General features: G+C 45.6%; 1 protein-coding gene across 1 annotated transcript in view; it reads left to right on the forward strand.

The window, feature by feature from the left end:
* Window positions 1–26492, forward strand: part of BCL2 (BCL2 apoptosis regulator) — a gene marked incomplete at its 5' end in the record, with an annotated part of 176419 nt that overhangs the window by 81971 nt on the left and 67956 nt on the right. The gene's annotated exons all lie outside the window — the stretch shown is intronic.

A 26492-nucleotide genomic window follows, 5' to 3' on the forward strand; every position in this document is an offset into this window, starting at 1 on the left:
TAGAACACTTTAATGAAGGTTTTATCTCTCATATTCTGATATGACACTGTTGAATATTTTATCATCTATCATTTTGTTTTTTTGTTCCCAGCTAGTTTTTTTGTTTGTTTGTTTGTTTGTTTACAAATCTACTTTTTAAAATATGTCAACACAGGGGCGCCTGGGTGGCTCAGTCGGTTGAGTGTCCGACTTCGGTTCAGGCCATGATCTCACAGTTCGTGAGTTTGAGTCCCGCATCGGGCTCTGTGCTGACAGCTCAGAGCCTGGAGCCTGCTTCCGATTCTGTGTCTCCCTCTCTCTCTGCTCCTCCCCCACTCATGCTCTGTCTCTCTCAAAAATAAATAAACATTAAAAAAAATTTTAAATATGCCAACTCATGTACCATTTTATTTACACTGTGGTTAAGAGTATGAAAACCAGAAGCAAACTGCTCTAATTTGAATTTCAATTTTATTGTAAATCACTTAGAATTGGTGCCTGGTATGCAGTAAAGTACAGAGTTAACCCTCAGGAAATGTTCCTCATGTTGCTTTTTGGATTCTGTTCATCCTTTCTCAGTTCAGATTCCTTTTTACTGAAGTACATCCTTGGGTAGTTATTTCATGAGAGGTTTAGGAAGATTAAACAATCTCTCTCAGTCTGTCTGCCAATATCTTTAATTTTTACCCTCAGTCTTGAATAATAACTTTCTAGGGATAGAATTCTATGTAGATCTTTTCCCTCAGCATTTGAAATTATTGTTTCACTGCCTTCCAATACCTACCATTGATAAGGTGTAGTTACGCTAATCTGTCATTCGTTTACAGGTGTCTATTTTTTCCTCTCTAATGGCTTTACAGGGGGTGTTTTTGTTATTGTTGTTAGTTTTCCTTTTGTTCTTGTCTGATTATCTGCAGTTTCAACACAGTCCTGTCTGGGATTCAATATGCTTCTTGAATCTAAGGGTTCCTGATACTCAGCAATTTGGAGAAATTCTCAATCATAATCTCTGAATGTTGTCTCTCTCCAGTTGTCTTTGTTATGTCTTCCTTATCTCTCGGTTACATTTATGTTAGACCTTGGTATTCTCTTCTTCATGTCTCTTACCGGTGTTTTCTATTTCCCGCATTGCTATTTAACTGTGGTTGATTTTTTTTCTCAATCTTCCCTTACCCTTTCCATTCCTGTCCTAAGGTAAAGAGCGTTAACATCTGGCATGCATCCTTCCACACATTTATTGAAGCTCATATAACCACACGACACATATACATCCATATAAATTAAACAACAGTGTTTTGTTTCTCTTTGCAAAAACTCCAGTCATACGTATGCATCACTTTACACCCTGTCTTTCTTAGTAAATTAAGAATATCCCTCCAGATAAGTACACACAAATTTAACCATTTAAAAAACATTTTTTATTGTTTATTTATTTTGAAGGAGAGCTAGAGAGACAGAGCGTGAGTGGGGGAGGGGCAGAGAGAGAGGGAGACGCAGAATCCCAAGAAGGTTCCAGGCTGTGAGCTGTCAGCACAGAGCCCCACGCAGGGCTTGAACTCACAGACCGCGAGATAATGACCTGAGCCGAGGTCAGATGCCTAACTGACTGAGCTGCCCTGGCACCCCTAAATTTAACTATTTTTTAAAAGTAGCTAAGTAGGGGCGCCTGGGCGGCTCAGTTGGTTAAGTGTCTGACTTCTGATTTCGGCTCAGGTCATGACCTCATGGTTTGTGAGTTCGGTCGGGCTCCACGCTGACAGCATGGGGCCTACTTGGGATTCTCTGTCCCTCTCTCTCTGTCCCTCTCTTTCTGCCCCTCCCCTGCTTGCGTGCTCTCTCTCTCTCAAAATAAATAAATGCACTTTAAATAAATAAATAAATAAATAAATAAATAAATAAATAAATAAATGCTAAGTAAATTCTGTGCTGTGACTGGTCTACAGTTCATTCAGCTGTTCCACTATTGGTGAACCCAGAAATTATTTTCGGTGTTGTGTCTCCACAAACATCATAGACAACAACATCCTGGTACATATTTACCTATGTGCTATTTCCTTAGTTTCTACGGGAACAAATTTGACCCTACCCTGCTACCCCCGGGCCCCTCCTGAAGAACATCACTTTCTATCGTTTGGCCTTTTCTTCTGGCGTGTATACATGTCCGCATCTAAACAACGTCTATACTGTTTCGTTTTATCAATTTTTTTCGCGATGCCGTAACTTGATTCTCGCTCTCTTGTGTAACTGTATCCGCTGCTTACCCTGCACTTTCTCCCAGTAGAATTGTGTTTGCAATTTTGGGTTAAATCGGTTGTGAGGGTTTTCGCTATGTCGCCTGTGTAAATCACATTATCGGCTGAGCTGTTTATTTTCATCAAGTTAAAATCTGTATTGTTTTTTTTTTCATTTCCTTAGCAAGTTCTTCATACCTATTGCACATTTCCCCTAGCTCTTGCATACCCCACAAGTACATTTTTTCCACAAGGCTGATCACATCAGTAACCTGTTGGTTCCACTTATTTTCTTGGTGACATCCTTTCTGCCGACTTCCATTGTCCTTTTATCTGGACTTTTCTCTAGGCCTGCTCTACACCTGTCATGCTGGGATATGTCGTATTATTCTAGTACCTTCCATTGCCCTTCTTCTGACTTGAATCCACTCTTGTGATTTACTCCATTGTTTGAGGTAACATACCGCGCCCCCCCCCCCCGCCCAGCAAATTATGAGAATTAAAACCTAGTGGAGTAGTGGCAGCCCCCAGGATGTCTTTCTCTTGATCCACTGGCCCAGTCTGGATGGACTGCTCTCTATGCCCGGGGCCCAGTTGTCTGCTCCCTTCACCACATCATCCCTCTGCCTTAGTCTTATGTGGAATTGCATAAAATTCCCTTTTTTTTCCACTCACTCATTTTTGTGGTTCCCAGCCTGCATCGCCTATCAAAAATGGACCCACAAGAGATACAGCCACACTTTGAATGTCTCAGAAGGTCTTTATTGTCTCTTCTCACTTGATGGTTTGTCTGCCTCACACAAGGAACTCTAAGTCAAAAATACATCTTCTGAAGTTTGAAGACATTGCTCTTATGTATGCTAACTCCCAGTGCTGTGGTCAGAAGGCTAAACGCGTTCTGACTCTTGATGCTTTGTACCCGATCTTTCTCTTCTTCCTCCCTACAACTTGTAGACTCTTGCCTTTGCCCCAGGATTCTAAATTTCACAATAATTGTCCTCTGTGTGAATCTGTTTTCATCTATTGTACTTAGCACTCAATGTGTTCTTTCAGTCTGCTGGGATTTTCTTCTACAAGCTCCAGCTTTCCTTTCCAGAACTCCTATTATTTGGGTGTTGTACTTTCTAGACCAGTCCTCCAGTTTTCTCACATTTTCTCTCCTGTTTTCTGTCTCTCTATTGTTTTGCTCTTCTCGGGGGCCATTTCTTAAACTTCAATTTCCAACCTGTCTATTGGGTTTTCATTTCTGTTATTGTTTTAAATTTCCTCTTTTCATCTATAAATAGTTGGGTGTTTTTTTTTAAAGCATTGTGTTCTGTTTTCATGTGTGTAAGTAACATTCTCATAGCTTTCTGAGAGACATTTTTTTTATCTCTTTTGAAATTTCTTCTTCTTTCATGATCTCTATTTCCCCCCATTACCTTTTCCTCTTTGTCTGATTTGAACTCTGTTTTTCCATGTCGAGGCTCTCTTTGTGTGTCTGGTAATCCTTGGTTGTCTGCCTTTTTTCAAGACTGAAGAACTCATAAACTTAGAAGCTCCGAGGTTGTGTGAGGGGCTCGCTAACTCTGAGCATCACCGTGGAATAATATGTTTATGCCATTTGTTGGGGGAACTCCTACAGTCACCCCTACACATGAGGAGTCTCGGGGAGAGAACACTCTTCCAGACTCTCACATGGAAGGGAAGGATCTGCCTGTGAGAGCTGAGAGCTGTGGGGAGGAATAAGACTGGAGGGGTCAGCATTCAGAATGCAACTTTCTCTTTTGTTTGATGGATGATGTCTCCTGATCCAGGAATCTTCTCTCCAAAGACCAAACATCCAGTTGTACCCACTGGGATAGAGGCTGCTGCCCAGCAGGATGGAGCTGACGAGAGGACCTGGGATCTGGAAATATAATTGGTTCTTACAAATCTTTCTCTTCATTCTCCTTATTTTATCACCCTTTCTCTCTTTTTCCTCCTCCATTCCAGACGTAACTAACAGTATTTGTTCCTGGGCCTTGGGAGCAACTGCTGGTTGGCTCCTAACATTCTTTCTTCCTGGTTTAGAACTCAGCTTCCTTTGATCTGCTAGTTCTGTTCCTGCTCGTCCATCTCTTTTCCATCTTCCAAAATCTGGTTACTATTATCTCTTCACCTGTTCTCCTTGTCCTTGTGGGTTAAATGGTTGTTTTCTCTAGTTTCCCTAGCAAGGAAATGTTAGTATCCCTAGCAAGTGAAACCAGTATTAGACATGGTGTGTTCGATTCTCCATTTTTACTTGGAAGTCCTTTGTTACATTTTGGTTGATTTCCTCAAATCTCTTCTTCCATGTCACTAGATCTATGTTTGTGTTGTTCTACTGCCTAACTTTTCCATTGAGTTATTTTTAAGAGTTTTGTTTTTCTTTTCACATCTGCCTATTGCCTTTATTTACTCCTATTGGTTCCTTATGGTTTTTAGTCTTTCTTGTATTACTTCAATAATTTTAAGCAATCTTATTTTGTACGCCATTTCAGATTTTAGTATTTTTCCAGTTCTTAGGATTTGAGTTGTTCAGAATTTCCCTTTATGACGGTTCCTCATGGTAGTTTATTTCCCCGTGTGTGCGTTTGTGTGTGCGTGTTCTTGCAGGCTCATCTCACAGATTTCTCTTCTATGGGAATCTTGTGAGTCCTGAGGTGTGACAGTTTCCTGCATGGTGGCCACATATTTGTTTTTTCTGGAGATTAAGGAATTTCATCGGTCCTGGAATTTTGTTTACATTCATTTCTTGTCATGGGACTCCTACGCCTAGATGTATAGATAGTGTAAATTCTGATCCTTCCACTGAATGCGGGTCATGTTTAGGGTTTTTGTTTTGCAAGGTGTCCTGAACCCTGGATATAAGGCAATTTTCTGCCCTTCATTTTTGGCTCTGCGGGCAGAGTGCTTTTCATTTCTTTTTCATGGGTAAGGTGGCTTTTTAAGGCTTTCACATTTATGAAGGGGGCTCAATTCTGGCCCCCTGCCTCATACAGGACCAAGGCCATACCCCTTCATGGGCCTTAGAATCTTATCACTATTCCCAGATCTCTAGGGACATTTGTGTAAGTCTGAAACCCACTTTGGGCACTGTGGAGTCAAGTTTTGGTTAAAGCTCTGGTTTCGGTTTTTGTCTTCATTCCTATAGGCTGTGCTTTTTTCCCCTCCTTCCTTTGTCCCTAGCTTAGCTCTTGGATGTTTTCTTGAGAATTGCACATCTTTGTAGTGGGAAGGGACCCATAGCATCAGCCCCATGTTTGCTGTTTGCTGGAAATTAACACTCACATCCACTATTGAGCTAAACCTAGAACATACTAAACAAAAGCTCAAGTTGAACGTAGAGGACCATGGATTGCCAGAGATGGAAGGGTTCTTAGAGACCGTTTCATCCAGCCCTAGCATTTTATTTGAGGAAACGAAGGCTCAAAACTGATGAAACCGCTTGCCCACAGACACTTGGCCAGTTAGTGAAAAGGCTGGGGATAGAACTCAAAGGGTGGCCACTTTCTTTCTCACCACATCACAGGGAAGAGCACTGTCATCTAGCAGCTAGCACTTGTCTGGTTCCAGGACACCTCGATCTGATGACTGTGATTTAAATCACTGCGAGATTTTGGGAAAGCCACTTAGACCATTGTGTTTCTTTTATCTTGTTTTTACCTTCTGGAATAAAAAGTAGTAATGCTTGTCGGATCACTTCGTGGCTTACTCCCGTCCCGATTTTGATTGTTTTATACTTTTATTTTTCTCAAAGAAAAATGCCTGTTTCTCTCCTTTCTTCTTCTTTCCTTCTTTTGTAGCCCAGTTAAGGTTTTGTCTTCCAGAACCCTCCACTGAAGTCTGAAGCCCAGGGAGGGTTTTTTTCTTTTCTCCGACTCCTTTTAAAATTATCATTTGAGGGGCGCCTGGGTGGCCCAGTCGGTTAAGCGTCCAACTTCAGCCAGGTCACGATCTCGCGGTCCGTGAGTTCGAGCCCCGCGTCGGGCTCTGGGCTGATGGCTCAGAGCCTGGAGCCTGTTTCCGATTCTGTGTCTCCCTCTCTCTCTGTCCCAAAAATAAATAAACGTTGAAAAAAAAATTAAAAAAATAAAATAAAATAAAATAAATAAAATTATCGTCTGAACATCACAGTTGGCACCATACTTATGAATATTTCTGACCCTGTTTAATGATTGAATATACGTGTACTTTAGTTCCTCAACTAAATTGTAATGGCTAGTTCGTAGAAATCATACTTACGCATCTTTACCATTTCTCGGAGTGGTTTTCTTGATTAATTCTTGAGGAAACAACTTAGAGGAAATATGGTCTCTGAGATAGAGCCTGGGCTTCGTGTCAGGAAGCCTGGATTTTGCCCCTTTTCTCAGCCTCAGCTCACTCGTAATAGAGTGGTCATGTAATTTATCAAACTGGGACACTTATGAGAGTAAAGGGGGCCCTATTAATAATTTTGCAGGGAAAACAGGTGTAAACCAGGACGCTCCCTGACAAGCTGGCACATATGGTCACCTTATGTCATAGATCACCTTGGGCTCTTTAGAAAAATTTGCACAGCTGCCATCAAGATACCGGTCTTCAAACAAAAAATTACCATCTCGTAAAAAAGTTTTCATCTACTAGCAGAACTTCCTGGGTAATAGAATTTTTAGTTTTCTCAGCTACTTTCATGGCTTTAAATGCTCGTAGTAACTGAAGTTAACATAAATTATGGGGTTTGAGAGTCAGGACTGCTAAGAGATGAATGCCTTTATTTTCCATATCAATCCACTCTCTGCCCTGAAAGGAAAGAACACTCCCGCTTTCTAGAGTTGTGAGCCTTCTTTTCTTGGTGCTTCTTGAAACATAGGGATCTTACCTCTGCTACATGCAGTGATGGAGGGAAGTTCTGTGAGTGATTGCCGATCCGCAAGAGGGGATACATCTTCAAATAATGGTGTATTGGGTGGCTTAGCCTAGTAAGGTGAGTGGGTCCTTAAAAGATGCACTGTAAAAGCACTGTGGCTCACTAATCGGCTTGCTTCTACAGCTCCTGCCATAGTGCTGTGTACACAGTAGGTACTTGATAAACGTTTGTTAGCTTGAAATTCTGAGGAGCACTTGGAAGACCGTGGTAGCTCGTAAACTCCCTTACCAGTGCTAGTAACTTCATTTCTGCTTATGCTTGGGGAGTACCGGCGTGGTTGGGGCATGGTGTTGGAATGCTAAGAAAAACAGATACTATCTCTACCCTGCAGTATTTTATGATCTAAAGGCAGCTTCAGAGCATAAACAACTAAGGCTGGGAAAGTTCAGGAGAAAGAACAATCAATTTTGACCTGGGGGAGTTAAGTGGCATTTGAGCTAAGTTTAAGAACTAAGATTTTATTCTAGGACAGAGGTGGGAGAAGGTCGTTTCACACAATGGGAACAGCATGAACAAAAACCCACTGGAGTACAACTGCTTGGTATGTTTGGGGAATCAGAAGACACTCCGCATGTTTGGAAGATAAGCTTTCAGAGGTGGTGGGATGTGAAAGACAACAATCTTTTAACGTCAACCTTGGGAACTCAGGTTATATTATGTAGACAATGGGAATCACAGTTTTGAATGAGTGCAGGGATATCAACCAACTCACGGGTAAGATGATAACCTGGTCGCAGGGAGACCAGTTGTGAAGAGGCTCTTGTGTCTAGCAGAGATACCAGGGCAAGGGGGGATAAAAAGAAGGAGCCAGATGAGATACAGAACTGACAGTTTGTTGGATGTTGGGCTGAGGAGAAGGCAAGAGCCAAACGCAGCACCAAGGGACTGAGTAGGTGATGACACTGTGACAAGACGCTGGAAAGGCAGAGAGGAGGAGAGTTGGACTGGTAGGTATTTCTAGAGAGGTCTGTGAGGAGACTAAGTGAGGTAGTGCATGAAAAAACCTTGAACAGTGCTTTCCATAAAGTAGGGGTCTAATAAACACTAAATTAAAAGAAGGAGGGGAGGAAGGAAAGAAAGGAAGGAGGGAACTTTTCCTGTCTCTCCGCACGGTACCACAACAAGGAACACATTTATTTAGGGTGTTAGGAGATCCATTGGGAATCATTCATTGGGGCTGTTCCTGTCAATACACTTGCTAATTATTTCACGTTAGTTGCACGTACAGGACATGAGGGAGCTCAGAAAAAAACCAAAGACCAGAATTTGCTGGCGTCAGACAGAGGAGAGGTGAGCTTCAAGCCAAACTTGGCAGGAAGACAGAGAATTGGAGTGATGAACAGGCCCTCCGGAGACAGAGGGAGGCAAGAAGGCAGACGTGAACGCACCAGCCATATAGGGAGCGAGAAGGATGCTGGTTGACCTTGCAGGGAGTCTCCACGCGTGGAGAAATGTCATTGGGTGAGCTGTGGGGCAGCCCTCCCAAGGAGGATGTTGCCTACTTTCTGATGAGCCGATCCTCAAATTCTGTCAGGTGAACCCTGTCCTCCATGATAACCAGCCCTATTCCTCTTAAATTTGTCCTGTTTGGAATAATAACAAGCAACCAAGACGCTAAGTCACATTGACTTTTTCTGGAGAGCCATTTCAGGATAACTCGATAAATACTTTTATTGGAAGTCCTGGCCAATACTTTGCCTCATGAAATGACTTTGGATTTCTTTGCCTCAGTCTTCAATTACTGCGTAAACATTGTAGTCTCGTGATTACGTGGTGTTTAGAGGGCAGTGCGTCAAGTGCATTGCTAAAACTGTTCGCCTTCAGCGAGATCACATCTGCTTCAGGAAAACCAGAAAGCAGAAACACAGCTTATTTGGTAAACAGCCTCAATTAGAGCATCAGAGAGAGAGAAGGTGTAAAATCTGGCCGTGGGCGTGATGTCTCCTCTTAAATCAGAGAATCTTGAAGCTGGGGAAGTTCTGTGGAAGCCTTCCATGGCCACTTTATGCAGCTGGTGCCACTCATACCCCTCCTGAATGCTTCTATGGAAGGGGAGTTCTCAGAATGTGCCAACTTGTACAAAAAGGCAAACCACAGTTGAATGAAAACTTTCAAGTTAACCTCTCCTAACACTGGTTGCAAACTCAGTGTGTTGGCCACAGTATAAAATGAATGCCACCCAGAGGTTACCTGGGCATATTTTTATTCGATCTACAGAATCCCAGTGTTGGTCAATGATGCATCTCTTTTCTGTATGGAGAAAATCTTCTTACATCATCTTCTCCTGTAATTTCTCTTCATCTTCATCACCATAGACTTATTTAGTCTTTTCCCCGGGGGTACCATGCCTTCTCTTGCTATGGGTTCCAAGAAGTGGCTGCACTCAGAGGTTTGATAATAAAAATGGGCCGGTCTCAAAAACAACGACAGTTCTCCGTAAATGTTGGATCACGTCAATGGACTTTGACATTTGGCTGCGCTGTTGTAGACATTCACATAAATCTTTACAAAGTGCCACTGCAACTTAGCATTTCTTCGTCCCTGTTTCCACTCTTTCCTCTTTATTTGAGGCCATTATCAACCCACGCTGACACGACTGCTTTGTAAATGGGTTTTAATCTCTGCCTCTGGGGGCCACTGCATAGTGTCCTAAAACCTCACTTTGATGATTACCCCGTCTCACTTAACAACCTTGATGGCATCGTTTTTAAAATAATCTATTGTTCTGACCACAAATGCAAGATACGGTTTATTTGCAGAAAAGTGGGAAAATAGGGAAAAGCAAAAAGAAGGGGAAAAAATCACTCATAATCCACCACCACCAAACGAGCCCTAGCCCATTGTTAATAGGTTGATGCACATCCTAGAAGTGTTCCCCTGTCTCTGCCTGGCACTGAGGACCTTCCCAGCATGGTCCCAGCTGGACTTTACAGCCTTACCTCTCTGCTTGCTTTTGCTCTGGGGGCCCATGCTGCCTTGCATAGGACCTTTCCTTTGTCCCCGTCAATGATTTTTTTTTTCTGATTATGTAAATAATACATGTTGGTTGCAAATATTTTTTTTTAATACGTAAAAGGAATAAAGTAAGACTTACCTTTCAAAACATGTCAACACCCTGAAATTAAAAAATATTGACGTTCTGCAGACCATCTCATGATCATCAGTTCACCTATGTGTACCTCAGCACACACACATGATTTCCTATAAATGAGATCATAGCATCCATGTGGTTTTTATGGTTGACATCTTTCATTTTCACTTACTTTTTTTCCTCCCACTTCCTTTCTTCCCTCCACCCCTCATCCCTCTCCCCCGGGTTGTCAGAGTCATCAACCTTGTGTATATCCAGCCACGATTTACTCCACACCTATGTAATTAGACCAAACATTAGATAGATAGGTATTCCCACATACATGTTGTGATTCTTGCCCTTGCTTTATAAAAATCAGATCATATCCTATGTCCTCTCTGCATCTTGCTTTTTTACTCACTTCACAATGATACTTCGTTGAAATTCTTCCATTCTTTCTTTTTCATGAGTGCATACCACTCTTTGGTTGTCTGTAGCGGGACTTAGTGAATGATTCTATTATAAACAACATGGTAACAAGCATCCCTCTGCTCATATAGGCATGAGATGGCTTGATCAGTGGCAGTATTTGTAAATTTGGATAGGCATTCACAGATGGCTTTCTGAATGGCACAGCGATATCTATTTCCACCAGCAGTGTATCAAAGTACTTCTTTCTACATCCTTCGTGTGGCTATGACATCATCACCACCAAGGGACAGTGCCTCTATATTTCAGGAGAGGATGGGGGGTGGGGGGCGGCATCCCTTTGAAGTCTCAAACTTCAATACAAATATGGGGCCATAATAAAACCATCACAGTAACATATATGTGTGTATATTCTCATATATATATATATATATGTACATTCTTATGTGTATGTGTATTTTTGGATGTATATGTGTATATACATGTATGTGTGTGTATACACACATATACATATACACATATATAAGAATTCACTAAGAGGAGATCATAGATCATAGTTTACTAGAGTTTGGTTCTAGGGAACTAATATTTATAGAAATGAACCCTATGGCCTGAAGTGTTATTTTATTTTTAGAATGATTTTTTTTTTTTTAACTTAGCATGGCAGCTCGAAATTTCCCTCTTGGCTTTAATTTGCTTCTTTGCAGTTTTTGTCAGAACTCAAACGGTAAAACACATCACACACAACTTATGAACTTTGAGTCAACCTTGAAACCATGCAGATGGATGTATGTCAAGGGGAGAGCTGACAAAAGTTTCCATGAACATGGTTTATATTTTAAATGCTTTTAAAATAACTGTTGACGTGGCATTAGAAGCCAGTGGAAGGGCTGGATTTCACAGCCATCTCCTGACCTGTGCAGGGATGTTTGTCTCCCTCCTTTCCTCCAAGATGGCAGCATGGCCCCATTCTCCCACTCCCACGGCCTGTCTGCCTCTAAGTCCTGGACTGTGTGGTGCTTTCTGCTCTCATCCTGGCTGCAAGACCTGCCACCACTTCTCTTGTCCTTCTCCTTTGTCCCCTCTGCCCCTCTCCCTTCCATTTCTCCCATATTTCTCCGCTTTCCCACAGAGAGGCTTGGCCTTTGCAGAGTCGTTGCCAGCCATTGAGATTGCCTTTTTTGACCAGCAAGCCTGCCCTCCCGTATCATTTTGGATGCAGCCTCAAGGTCACTGGCCCCTCTTAGCTGTTTTCGTCCCTAATTTTCCTCTTGATGGGCTCTCCACCTGACACAAATGCTTCTCCCAGCCCCCTTTAATTTTGTTTATATGACATCATCTGGGGACCTTGAATCTCTGTGGGCCGGAGGCTTCCCTTTCGTTTGAGGTAGAAATAGATTTTATCTCCAGGAAACCTCTGACCAGCCTGTTCTGTGGAAGAATGTTGGCTGTTGGTACCCTACCAAGTAAAGAACCTTTGGATTATGATGGATGGTTAAAGCTGATTGAAGAGGAAAGGTAATCTAGAATGTCGTTCTATTACTCTCCCATATGTTCTCAGTGTCAGGGAAAGTCATGAGTGGGATTCTGGTCTTAACTCCTTAATGCAGAATCTGCTTACAATTGTAGATTAGACAAAGCCTAAACATTATTTTGATATAGTGTGTGTGTGGTTTAATATGTACAACTTGTCTGAACACAGTCGCTTTGTGGTTTATCTTTTACCGAGAACTGCTTTTTTTTTTCTTCCTTTTCTAAGAAAATGCAAGTTTTCTAAACTAAAGTCTTTCTTGTGAGTTCATCAGCGGTGAGGGATGTTGTGTGAGGACGTGTTGGTGATAATAAGATCAAACAATTGCCCGATTCAGGTGACTTTAACACGAATCATATTGACTAAAATAGTATTAAGCATGTGATGCTGGCATGTGACGTTTGAATATTTGCCAAGAAAAGCACTCAGGTCACTACGACTGGCTGCAAGAGTGAGAGATTTTCCTCGTTTACTGTTTTTGCATACGTTTTTGTTTGAGAACCTGAAACGAGCCTTTATAATTTGTGGAGGGAAAGTGACGTGTACAGTCAGCATGAATCTGTTTGCCTTTTCCCCGAAAGGCTTATAAGAACTTGGATCACTTAGTCCTCATGCAGAGCAACGTACGAGTTAGGGGACATGCACCTTAACAAATTTGAAATTTCTAGATGTTCTTTCTCTCTCACGCCCCCTGCCTACAATTTCTTTCCATGCTTTTTCATCCTTGGTGTAAAGGGGGCAAGGATGGTGTGAAGTGGTTTGGAATTCACACCTAAGATGCCTGGGTCCCACTTGTGCCTTATGGCCTCTTACTACTGTGAGAGTCACTCTAGCCTTGGTTTTGTTTTTTTATATATATAATTTTTTTAATGTTTATTTTTGAAGGAGAGAGAGAGAGAGACAGAGTGTGAGCGGGGGAGGGGCAGAGAGAGAGGGCGACACAGAATCTGAAGCAAGTTCTGGGCTCTGAGCTGTCGGCCAGAGCCCGACGTGGGGCTTGAACCCCACCAACCGAGAGATCACGACCTGAGCCGAAGTCGGACGCTTAACCTACGGAGCCACCCAGGCGGCCCTCTGATCTTGGTTCTCTAGTCTCTAAAATGGGACATCCTACCTCAGGTGGCTGTTGAAAAGCACCTTAACTTCCTTCCTTTCCTTCTTTCTTTTGGAGAAACTCAGAATTTTCAAAATATTAAATGCAGTATTTTTAGGGTCATTTAGAAGTTGCTCCTAACAATGGAGAACAACAGGAAATGCCATATTCTATTATTGTATTTGTTACAATGATATCGCATAATCTGACCTCCGTGGAGCAAGCCAGTGACATTTCTGATAAAACCTGATTGCATCCTAATAAAGCCTGTTCACGGAGCAGGACAGTCATAGATGGTAGGTCCCTGCCCTTCCCTGATTTAAGACCTTGGCTTTGGTGCCTCCGGAGAAGGGCCTTTGCGTAGTGTGGCTCTGCTGTGTTGGCGAATGTGCTGCTAGCCGTGTATAGACAGAGATCGCAGCCAAGTTCAACAAATACCAAACGCTGTAATATTTTACATGCAGAAGAAAACGAACTGCATGTCAGCAACGTATTACGGTCGAGCACCTGTTTCCCTACACATGTCTGAAGGACTAAAATGAGGCCAGACTCCCTAAACTAAAATGTAGAAAGTCAGGGGCTTCCAAAACGACAGAGCTCTGCCAAAGGGAATTAGCTAAGGATTAGCAGTGACCACTTTAAGAGTAGAGATGGCTTCAAACTGGAAATAAAGGGTGCCACACAGAAACTCCTGCGGACTCAGAAAATCAGAGGATGGAGGCTTGAGTCCAGGGGAAACAAACGTAGCCACCCTGAAACGGCAAGTTTTCTGAAGGCTTTGGAGAAGGGTGAAGAAATAGAGGCCGTGGATGCCGAGTGGAGAGAACAGAGCCGCCTGGGAGGGAAGATTCGATGTTCAGGGGGACGTGGATGGGAGTAGAGAGAAGGGCAGGAGATTTGGAACTGAGTCAGAGGACAATTAGATCACGAGTGAGGCTCCGGCTTGTGGGTCACACGGACCGGCAGGAGGGGCCAGATGTTCACGGTCGGGCTGAGCGAGAAGCCATCGGATTTATTTAACGGAGTCCTGCAGGAGGGAATGGTAAGAAAAGAACATTCAAAACAAAACAAAACAAAACAAAATGAAAGAAAACCTACAGCCCTGTAGGAACAGCAGGCGGGTGCTGAACCGACAGGAAAGCAGGAAGCTCGTGGACAAGATAGGCTCCTTCTGAGACACGACCGAACTGAAATCAGAGAGCAGGGTCGCCTAGTCCGGCGTCTTTCATTACTTACAAGTTCAGCTTCTGTGTATTTCATTCACAAAAGTGCCAAATGTGTGTAAATGTCTGTACTTGCTCGTAGAATAGCGCTTAGAAGCTCGCTGCTGATGGGAATGGTAAGAATTGGGGGAGTCGAACCGGATAACATGGGAACAGTATAATGTGGGAATGCCGTTGGGAGCTGTCGATGAGGGAATTAAACCCTCGGTGCAGGGACACCTGGGTGGCTCAGTGGGTTGAGCACCCAGCTCTTGAATTCAGCTCGGGTCACCATCTCACAGTTTGTGGGATCGAGCCCCCCATGGGGCTCCACACTGACAGCACTGAGCCTGCTTGGGATTCTCTCTCTCCCTCTCTGTGTGCACACCCTCTCTCCTGCTCACACACGTACACACTCTCACTCTCAAAATAAGTAAGTAAACTAAAACAAACAAACAAACAAACAGTGTTACCTTACATTCACTATTTTGTAAAAATCAAAGATTCAGCCCACTGGGGATTGCCTCTTGGGCATTCTTTCTGAACCCTCCACCCCTTCGAGTGACTAGTCTAAGCCCTCCCAGGGGTCCCCAGCCGTCCCTCACCTTCCAAAACCTCCCCCTCATCACCTCCGCGTGTGCTCAGGGCCCCCAGTCCTGCAAACAGTTGCCTTGGATCCAGCTGCTCCTTTGGACCGTTGCCATCTTCCTCCCTGGGCTTTAAGCTGCTTCAAAGCTGCATCGTCTCTGAGTGCTCTGCCCCACTGCCCTTCCCCTCCCACCCCCTCCAGCAGGGCCGTGTTTCTGTCGCTCTAACAAAACAGCCGTCTCCTAAGTGGGTTACGTAGCAATTTCTGACGACATCCAGAGCCGTGATGGTTTCCTTTGCTGCAGCAACTGGGAAGCAGGGGAAATGCCTCTCTTTGAACGCTCGACCTTCTTGCGTCTGTTCCACCAGCCTGGTTCTTCCTCGGATCTCGCTGCCAGCGCATCTCTGTCCAGGACACCAGGTTCTCTTTCTTCTCCCACCTGGCAGGTGCAGACGTTGCCCCAGTGTAAACTGGGTTTCTCCTCTCTGGGTTCTTTCTCTTCGAGATCTCATGGACTCCCGCGAAACCTTTCAACTTGGATGCACTGTGTTCCAAAAACCCCCACCTCCGGACCTGACAGGTCACCCATTTCCATCCCAAATTGCCAGCTCTCTGCTGGTCACAGCAACTTGGACAACCCACCGTCGTTGAGAACCCAGCTCTGCCTCTCCCTCCCCCAAACCAAGCCCGCCCTGTGGCGTTGCTGGTCTCTGTTATGGGAACATCTTGCCCTGGTCCCCATCCCTCAAGTTTGGTTCCATTTGGCTTTCCTTTCTATCTGTAGTCTCACTGATGCTCATTTCCTCTATCTCAAACTCTGTCCTTATGGTGCTCCTAGAGGTGAAACGGATGGCAGTCTACTCCATCCTGACTTGATCTGTGTAACCAGAAGGATTCTAGATCGAGGGAATGTCAGTCTAACTCGAATCATGGAAACAGAGAGTCATGGCCTCTCCGTCAACTCCCAGACTTGAGTCAGTTTACAGACCTAGAACCCTCGGCTGGGGGGAAGGAAGGCTAGGTCCCCTGCTACCCTGCCAAAAATTTACATCACTAATCTTTCCCCAGTCTTCCCCAAAGGGTTCGGCAGCCTTTTCCCAGAGTAACTGTGCACTGAAGAAAAGAAAACAATCAGACCTTCCTAGGATTTCTGGACACTGGCTCTGAACTGACAATTCCAAGAGACCCAAAGCATGTGTGGGCCACCCGTCAGAGGTCAGGTGATCCCTGCAGCTTTAGCTCTGTCAGATGGGTCCCTACAGCACTTTGTGCCGATGGAGGGGGCTGGCCGCGTGTGCTGGAGGGGCTTCCTGTGGGTTCGCCGTCCTCCCTGTCCTGGGCTCTGCCAAAGCACCTCTGTGCCCAGTTCTGGGAAAGAGGCAGTCTTTAGCCTGGTTGTTAAAACTCTCCACAAAGAATTCTTCCTTCGCTGCAGCCTCCATGGCTGCGAGTCCTCAACCCAAGACTCTGCCCTGCACCTGCCCCACCCCCATATACAGTCTCCCAAACGGGGCACACGTTGCTTCCTCTCGCTTTTGCCTTCACTCACTCTGTTCCCTGCGTCTGGCATTTCTTTCTGGCTCGCTTCTCCGGATTTGTGTGGTGCCTGTTTTTAGCACAAATATACCATGTTCCCTTGTAAAACTGTTTTCTCCATTTCAGTCTGTAACAGCCAGGGAAATGAGCAAGAAAGCGTGGATGGATTAATTCACCAGTCTCAGGGGAATAGAGGGGTCCTTCTAGGTGTGGGTCATTACCAAACTTCATAAACAAAAGATCGCCTTGTTTATACCTGTTCTGCATAGTCAGCATTTCTGAAATCTGCTTCAGGTGAAAGTGAGTTGTTTGTGTTTGAAAAAAAAAATCATATGGGAAGCACAGAAATAAGAAATGTTCATTTTGTGTAATGCGTGAGTATATTCCACGACAGGTGGCCTCTCGACTTGCGCAAATAAAGCAGAATCGGTTGGCTGAAACCTACCAGCGGAGCAGAAGGGGTAGTGGCCAGGTGGCGGGACCAGGGGCAGATGGGAAATATTTACTTAGATCTTCAATTCGTCTTGTTAAGAGTCCCTGTAATCAAGCACCTTCCCTCAGATGTGAAATACACGTCCAGTATCTTTGAGCAGTCTTTTGTTGGAAAGGGTAATGTCTGTGCCACCTTCTCCTTTTTCCAAAGTCAGAGTTACGATGATCAGACAGTGAGCAGTGGGGTCCCTACACGCTTGAATACTCCACGTTTCATTTAAAAAGTTTCCGAGTGGGGCGCCTGGGTGGCGCAGTCGGTTAAGCGTCCGACTTCAGCCAGGTCACGATCTCGCGGTCCATGAGTTCGAGCCCCGCGTCGGGCTCTGGGCTGATGGCTCAGAGCCTGGAGCCTGTTTCCGATTCTGTGTCTCCCTCTCTCTCTGCCCCTCCCCCGTTCATGCTCTGTCTCTCTCTGTCCCAAAAATAAATAAACGTTGAAAAAAAAAAAAAAGTTTCCGAGTCTCTCAGTCAAAATTGAAGCAGCACGAAAGTCTTACAAAGTTTTATTTTTTTATTTTTGAGAGAGACACTGACCGCGTGAGCAGGGGAGGGTCAGAGAGAAAACAGGAGCGAGAGAATCCCCAGCAGGCTCTGCGGTGTCAGCACAGAGCCCAGTGCGGGGCTTGAACTCCCCGAACCGTGAGATCACGACCTGCGCCGAAACCAAGAGTGCATGCTTAACCGACGGAGCCACCCCGGCCCCCCAAAACAGCACAAAAGTTAAATTGAAAATGTGATAAATCTTGGGATTTTTTTCTTTCGTGCCAAATAAGGCAAGGTCACCCTGGGGGTCTGTGCAGGTTCTGCCACCGAGGGAGAGCTTCCTCGTGACTGGCTCACCCACCCGCGCACCCTAGACCCAGGCAGTCTGGAACCCTATGTGCTAGAACCCTCGGTGTCCCTCCCGGTCTTCAGGAAATCTTCTCATTCTCCGTGCAGCGTTAGCCCTTAAACAGCTTTGGATTCTTCTTCGCCTGTGACGTATGCGACGGGGCTCTGTTGCTGGTTTTCGGCCCACTTGGCTGACTACTGCACTTCCGTTTGCCTCCGCAAACATTTGTGAAGCATTTATGTGGCGCCTGCTGGTAACAGCCACGTGCAGCTGCGTGGATCTATATACAAAGAGGAACAGGACGTGCCCCTGCTCGTTAGGGGGCTCGGGGCTCACTCCACCGCCTCCCCACTCTTCTTCCTCCTCCTCTATCTGGAACTCTGAGCACTCGGAGTGCTCCCCAAAACCCTTCTCTTCTTCTCCTCTCCCCTGTGCACCCACCCCTTCCAAAAGGCTTTCTCTCTCTCTCTCTCACAGCTTCAACCATAAAACTATATTCCCACTTTTCTTTTCTCATCTGTAATACTACATTTTTTCTTGTTTTCCCCCCAAATCAGTGTGTCCCGGGCCAACCAGCTCCCCACAAGTGCTCTCTGCCTCTGTCAGGATTGGCACAGGGTTCCTTTTTTTCCCCCGCCCCCCCCCCCAACCTGGAAACCATCGTAGGCCATCCTCCCCTTTTTTTTTTCTCTGGGTCCAGGGATCGGCGTTCAGGCTTCGTCCCACCGGCTCGTTGATCCTCGTTCACCACTCACACTGCATCCATTCCCGTCTGGTCCTGATGGCCACACGTTTGCCCCAGCCCTTCCAGTGACCTCTGTGTCTCCAAGCCAGCGTTCTCTTCTCTCAATCCCATCTCATGGACGCCCCTCTCCTGAAGGGGCAGAGATGACGCCTTACTCTTGTAGCTCTCTGTCTGACAGCCTCTGACCCGGCTCCTTGCACACGGTAGGCGCATAACCAGCGCTTATTGATCTGTTGCGGCACAAGCCTACCTGGATGTCGTCCACCTCCGCTTTCCTATTATCTTTACCTTGCAGCGCCTCCCGGCGGTAATCCCTGCAGTGACCGGCCCTTCTGTTGTAGCCCTGGGGCGAGCACAGCGTGGCAGAGAGCAGTGAAACAGACCGAACAATTGAGCAATGAAATCCAAGAGGGAAGTTAAGGGTTTGGAATTATTTGACATGCGAGGAACCAAGATGGTGAGAGCTTATGGCAGGACACTGGGTAGGTGCTCTGCCTCTCTTGAGACAGTTGTATCCACAGCCTTAGTTTTTGCTGTTACTTATGCATGCCCTTTAATACTTAGTGCCTGCTGGTCTACCTCATTATTGCCCATGGCTCCTTTTTTTTTTTTTTTTTTAATGTTTATTTATTTTTGAGAGAGAGAGACAGAGAGTGAGCAGGGGAGGGGCAGAGAGAGAGAGAGAGAGAGAGAGAGAGAGAGTGAGAGAGACAAAGAACCTGAAACAGGCTCCGGGCTCTGAGCTGTCAGCACAGAGTCCGACATGGGGCTCGAACCCCACGAACTGTGAGATGATGCCCTGAGCCGAAGTCGGATGCTTAACCGACTGAGCCACCCAGGCGCCCCTGCCCATGGCTCTTATTTTGTGTTGCATTCATGGAGCACAGACATAGGGCCAAGGCCACGCGGTGCTGGTGGGTGGCACAGCCCAGGACGCACAAGGGTTGGGATGGCTCTGCCTGCCGACTGACCAAGCACAGCCTGGAAGCAGAGATGTGCACGGCCATGGAGGAGACCCAGATTCCTCCTCAAAGAGGTCAAGCTTTCCTAGGAGTCAGATGTGGAGACAGCAAGCTATAATAGAAGACGGGGAGCGTAAGGCACAGTAGGAAAGGTACAGATTCAAAGTAAAGGAAGATCTCTAGCGAGAATTGGCAAACCCCAGTGGGTTACGGAGAAAGCTTGCGGCACCCTCTTTCCTAGAAATGCCGAAGTTGTAACAGACAAAGCGGCTGCAGTGGCCTGAGCCCGTACTTCTCCGGAGGTTGGAGGGTAGGAAAGGAGGCCTCTGGCGCTCCATTCCCGCAGCCCACTTATCTGGATTGTTCCGTTTGCTTTGCAGGGAGTTGGCTGCAGGCTGCTGCTTACTCAACCACAGAAGTGAAATTTGTTACTTGTGAGAAATAATAAAAGATCTTTCTTTTTCTAGACTTCCTCTAGTCAAACGGGTCTGTTTTTTCTTTCTAAATGGGGGAGCATGTTTTGCTTTTTTTTTTTTTTTTCCTTTCGTGGCATTCAAATTACCTCTTGTATATACTCTGCCCAGTAGTGCAGAGGATATTTACAAGAGAAGCGAAGCCTCAAATCATAATGAATGCTCACCACGTTCCTTAAAGATGGTGTGTGGAGCATGTGCACAGACAGAAGAAGTTAGGCTGTTGAAGATCTGATTGGAACTCACCAGCATTAACGGTGGACATTTTTAGTATTGTCAGAATGTGTTTACGTATTTCTTTGGCTCAGCAACCATTTACTGAGCACTTACTCTGTGCCCTACGCCCTGCTTGCAAGTTGCAGAAGAAACAAAATGTGTAAGACATGGTCCCTGCTTTCAAGGCACCTGCAGTCTGGTAGGGAAGAAAAAATGTGTGTGCAGATAGCTGTATGTAGGACAAAGAAAGGATTACTCTGGTTCAAAGGAAGGCCATTATAGAGAATCACGGTAAAATTATAATAATCAATTTGAAATACTACTTTGGCAAGCTTTGTCCTTCCAATCGTCTGTCTATTAGCCTGGTTTTTCACTTAAAAAATGATTTCTGACTAGGTAATAATTCACATGGTTTATATACTGAAATAATTTAGCAAGGGATTTATTGACAAGTTTCACTGCCACCTCTGTCCCCGTCTGCCAACTCACTACCCTCTGACTCGATTGAAACAGGTATCTATGTATGTTAATTCCCTGAGTATGTGTCTCTTCATGCAAGATAATTATATATATATTTAAATTTTCCCTCTTTCTTACACAAAAGGCAGCCTACTTTTTGCCTTGCTCTTCACTTGACCTGTGAATTTAACAGTGTATCTTAGAGACCTTCATATATCAGTACATAGAGTGTATCCTTTTTTCTTTCTTCTTTGGTAGGACACTACCTTCATAGTTTTCCATCGTTTTGGAGATACCACGGTATATCGGTTATGTGTCGCTGCATAACAGGCTGCTCCATAGCTTAGTGGCTTAAAACAACGATGGTTTTATTTATTCACAACTTCACGGGGAGGCTGTTTGGAGTCAGCTGGGCGGTTTTTCTTCTGGTTTTGCATGGGTTTACTCAAATGGATGAGATCATCTGGCAACTCGACAGGCTAGATGGCCCAAGATGGCTTCACTCACATGTTGCTGGTAGATTTTGACCGCCAGCTGGGCGAGCTGGACTAGCCCAGGTTTCTAAACGTGGGGACCGGATTCGAAAAGCAGAGAGGCTTTATGCCCCCTGCAACAGGGCCTTGTTAAGCCTCTGCCTGTATCTCATATGCTGATGTTCCATTACCAAAGCAGCTCATAGGGCCAAGCCCAGAGCCAACATGGGAAGGACCTACACAAGGGAGGGAACACCTCGAGGAGGGATTCGTTGGAGGTCACCGTGTTTCTGTCACCTCCGCACGTCTCATAACCACCCTATTGATGGGCACATGGTTATCTCCAGTCTTTTGGTATTACAAATGCCCCAATTGACTGCCGTGTCCATTTTTCAATTCATACACGAGTAGGATAAATTTCCAGAAGTGTGTTGCTGGGGCAAAGGGTAAATGCTTTTTCAGTGATCTACCTACTCTATTTCTGTGGTGCTATTTCTCTGGTTATTTTAAGCTTGTGCCCTTCCTTCCTTCACTTGTGCAAGAGCTTTGAAAATGTGAACAGACTTTGGATAGGAAATGCATATAAACTGAATTAATTAGAAACTCATTCCTAAAATAGCAAAAAAAGATGAAAGCTACACTAGAAATCAGATAGTTTTGAATAAAGTAACATGTATTTGAATTAATAGGTCTGTTTTGACCATGCTTTACATTGCTGTTGTGTTTACGATACAGAGACGGTTTGTTTTTAGTATCTCACGATAATTCTATGAGTTGAGGGTATAATTGGCCCCATTATGTATATATAAAATAGGTGTATTATATGAGTATTTTTTAATGTTTGTTTATTTTTGAGAGAGAGAGAGAGAGAGCAAACAGAGGAGGGGCAGAGAGCGAAGGAGACAGAAGATCTAAAGCAGACTCTGTGCTGACAGCACAGAGCCCCATGTAGGGCTTGAACTCGCAAATAGCAAGATCGTGACCTGAGCCGAAGTCAGACACTCAACCGACTAAGCCACCCGGGTGCCCCTGTGTGTGTATTTCTTAAGACTTAGCCAAGTTACGTGACTTATCCCAACCAGTGGGTTATAGCCAGGATATATACCCAGCCCTGTGACAACAGACTTGACTTTTTCCCATCAAGTGCCTCTCATTCCGTAGGGACTTGTGTGTCATATCTTAGCTTAGCCTTGCTTGACACTAAACTGCTCCGGTTGCTAATTGCCATGGTGGTACATCACACTCACAAATGGTACCTTCTCGAGAGCCACTTTTTTAAAACTTAGAAATAGTTTGTTTCTCATGTCTGAGTCCTTGGAGAGCATCCCTGAAGTGCTGTCCTCTTTTGCAGGTGAGATCTCTGTCCACGTTGAGAGCTCCGTTCCTGATCTTAGTCAGTAGTAAATCTTGAAAGATTTAAGCCCATATGCTAGCTTTCAGCCTTCAGGAAAGAGGAGTTATTTTTAAATAAAACCTGGTCTTGGCCCTCCTGCCGCGGACATGGAAAGTAGACTGTTTTTCTTCTTTTCATTCACACTCAGACATTTTCATAGGGGCTCGGTCACGGCAAAGTGGGCCCCACGTACAACCACCCACTTCCCTGAAGCATGATTGATAAGCAAAGCTGTTCTGCCCAAGGGCAGCCTGTTTGCCTGAGCCTGGATGTTGACAGGTTCGACATGCACAGATTTTAAAACAGGTCTCTCGTCCCCAGGCTGCGGGCTGTGGGCCAGGACGCTTGTTCTTGAGGGAGGAGAGAAGAGGAAGGATACACTTGGGGTAGCGGGGCAGGCTGCACGGACCAGGAACCACCTCACATTCTAGAATTCCTGAAACATGGCAGCTCAGGCCAAGGTCAGTACTAGGTTAGAGCTCCCGATGGTGCAGGTGCCCTGAAAAGCAGGCTGAGGAAGAAATGTGAGGTACAGGTCAATGCAGGGATGCTCAGGCCGAGCCTGGGGGGACAGGAGCGGACCCCCTTTGACTGAGAATTGGTAAGCATCGAAGGGAGGCATTCCTTTTCAAAAAGGTTGGAAGTGTGATGCCTGGTCAACATAACTTACGCTGGACGTTTGGAAAGATAGCCAAGCAGTGACCCCATAAACAGGATGAGGTCGGGCCCCCGTGCCTTTGCACGTCTGTCTCCTTTGTAGCATCCAGCGGGGTGTCTTTCACAGAGCAGAAGCCACACCAGTGTGTGCTCCCAAAATGCTAAGGCTTAAGGTAGACCTAGGAAGCCATCTTGTCCAGGGGCACCTGGGTGGCTCAGTCGGTTAAGCACCCGACTTCACCATAGGTCATGATCTCACAGCTTGTGAGTTCAAGCCCCACACCGGGCTCTGCGCTGACAGCACGGAGCCTGGAGCCTGCTTCGGATTCTCGGTCTCCCTCTCTTTCTGCCCCTCCCCCACTCACGCTCTGTCTCCGTCTCTTTCTCAAAAATAAACAAACATTAAAAAAAAAAATTGAAAAAAAAAAAGAAAGAAACCATCTTGTCCAGGCCTCACCATTTTAGAGATTTGTAAACTGAGGCACAGGAAGGTTAGGTCAGTGGCCTCAGGTCGTTCTCCTGGTTAGTGGCAGAGCAGGTGTTCTAAATATTAGTGTTGTTACCTGTCACAGAACCGTGCTGCCGATATTCTAACGAATGTTAAGTGAGTGAATGAATGCACTGATTTCCTTTTTAAAGAAACTTATTTAAAAACCAGTCATTGGGGCGCCTGGGTGGCGCAGTCGGTTAAGCATCCGACTTCAGCCAGGTCACGATCTCGCGGTCCGTGAGTTCGAGCCCCGCGTCGGGCTCTGGGCTGATGGCTCAGAGCCTGGAGCCTGTTTCCGATTCTGTGTCTCCCTCTCTCTGCCCCTCCCCCGTTCATGCTCTGTCTCTCTCTGTCCCAAAAATAAATAAAACGTTGAAAAAAAAATTAAAAAAAAAATAAACGTTAAAAACCAGTCATTCAGTAAATTCGCATGGAATCATCCCCTTAATTTACTTATTAACCTTAGGTGATCACCCCAGGGACATTCTGTTGGGGGTGACAGGAAAAGGGGGGTCTGTGAAGACAAATGGTTAGTGTCTTCTGAAAGACTTTCAGGAATCTGGGTTTTAAGACATTTGAGCCATCACACAGAAGGTCTTAAATGTCAGCATCGGATGAAGAAATTGGACTTTCTTACTGTGATGCGTTAAACGCTCAAGGCGCGGATCGCCTGGTAGGGAAGCTTCAGCCCGAGGCTGAGAGTGGTCTTTCAGTGCACTTGGGTGACCTGGATGTCAGTGCGGCAGCAGGAGCAGAAGTCACTAGGGAGACAGGGTCCGATCTTACACCTGATTCCTCTTGAGGGTCACCTGCTCCCTGCCCACACCACGCAGAGGCACCTGACTTGCTCTCAACACCCCGCCTGACGGGCTTAGGGCTCGGCACGTTCCGCTGCTCTGTGGGAATGCCACCCTTTCTTTCATGGCTCCGTTTGTCTCCTGTCACATGGTCCGCTGTCACTTCTGTCTCATCTTTGGCTCATGACCATCTCGCCACCCGGGATGGAGGGAAGAGACTTTTGCGAGCCCTTCCACAGATGCGTCTGATGGCGTCTGTTGTCATAACTAGATTCTGACACGTGACAGAAGAGCGTCTAGACTCTCACTGTCCTCTACAAGGTGTAAGGGATAAGTCATCGCTGCCTTTTTGGGTAGAAGTTAGTTCTTGTCCTGCCAGCCACTGAGAACGTTCGAGAAGCCCATTTATCAGCGTCTGCAACAGTGCCTCCTCTTTGGTTTCCTGTGTGGAGTGAAGAAAAACCTGCAAGTAACTAAAAGTAGGGATTCCAGTGAAATGTGGGTTCTACTTTGCTCTAGCTGGTGTGGGAGGCTGTGTAACTCTAAGAATACCGGCAGTGGTATCTATCTACGTTCTAAGAATTTAGGGAGGCGAGGTTTGTACAGAATTAAATCACCCTGTCGTATCTGTGAGGCTTCCTGCAGAACGCAGGCAAAAATAAACCCAAACAAAACAGGAACATGTCTGCAAACAGTGAGATACATGCTTCTCGAACAGTAAAGATTTTGAAATGGTTCTTGAAAATTTCACTGGAGACCACCTTGCTTGAGAAGATGGTTCCTCTCTCTCTCTCTCTCTCTCTTTTTCTCTTTCTCTCTCTCTCTCTCTCTCTCTCTCTCTCTCGGTAGGGTTGTTTTGTTATTGTTTTGGTTTTGGTTCTTACTCTCATATTTCACCCATGCACGGTTGGAAATGTCAGGGTTTTCTTGACAAAAAGTGGAGGGGAGAGAAGATTCTGCCACTCCCACCGCGGAAGAGGTCGGATGAGCCTAGCTGGGAAGTGCGTGTGCATGGGTGTGTGTCTTTGTGTGTCTAGTGTGCTTGTGTTGAGTCTCTATGTATGTGTGTCTGTGTGTGTGTGTAAGTGTGTGTGTGCGGGTACCTAGCACTGTCAGGCGAAACCTCCTTCCTTCAGGATCCTGGTTCTCTTTTCCTCGTCCTGAAACTATTTCGCTTTGTTGTTAAAGCAAATACAACTACTTTCTTACAAAATAAAGACCAAATACCCTGAAGAGCTCAAATAAAATCCTCCTCGTGCCCCAATAGTAAAAAACAGAGACATTTCCCATGGAGAAAATCCCACACCAGGCCGAGGAAGGCTGAACAAGTTAACCTGAGCCTCTTGCTTGTTTGTATTCCTTTTTTGCCCCCTACGAAGAAGGCTATCTCACAGGCTACGCATGGCATTTCTCCACGTCTGCCTCCTAATGGTTTTCATTTGAACGTGAAATATTTGGTGCTCCTTGGGGAAGGCAAGGTTGAATGTTGCATTACCTTATGAAAGCTTGCCTCTCCCCTTCCCCCTCCTGCTCCCCCCATCTTCTCCTCCAACCCCCCTCTGCCCCCCCTCACCCCCGCTTGCCCTGCTTTACCAGATGTGAGCCAGCCAAAGGCCCACTCTGGGGGTGAGCTCCACCTCGCAGGCACCAGTCCTCTGAGGCAGCGCCCCTGCGGAACTTCATGGAAAATGCGGGAACGCTTTGGCATTCGGTTGCATCCTGCACGCTTGGAACGGGACAGATTGCAGCAGCAGACGATGACAGAAATAGCCCCTAGAGAGTGGGTTCTCACCATGTGACAGACACTGTGTTAAACGCTTACCTTGCACCGTCTGAGTCCTGAAAACCACTAGCAGGTATGAGACTTGTTCCTCATTTTCGGACAAGAAAACCAAAGCTCAGAAACGCGAACGACCTGTCAACAGTGACCCAGC

Source organism: Herpailurus yagouaroundi, unplaced genomic scaffold (assembly GCF_014898765.1).
Source record: "Herpailurus yagouaroundi ecotype Mexico unplaced genomic scaffold, PumYag 142, whole genome shotgun sequence".
Taxonomy (NCBI): domain Eukaryota; kingdom Metazoa; phylum Chordata; class Mammalia; order Carnivora; family Felidae; genus Herpailurus; species Herpailurus yagouaroundi.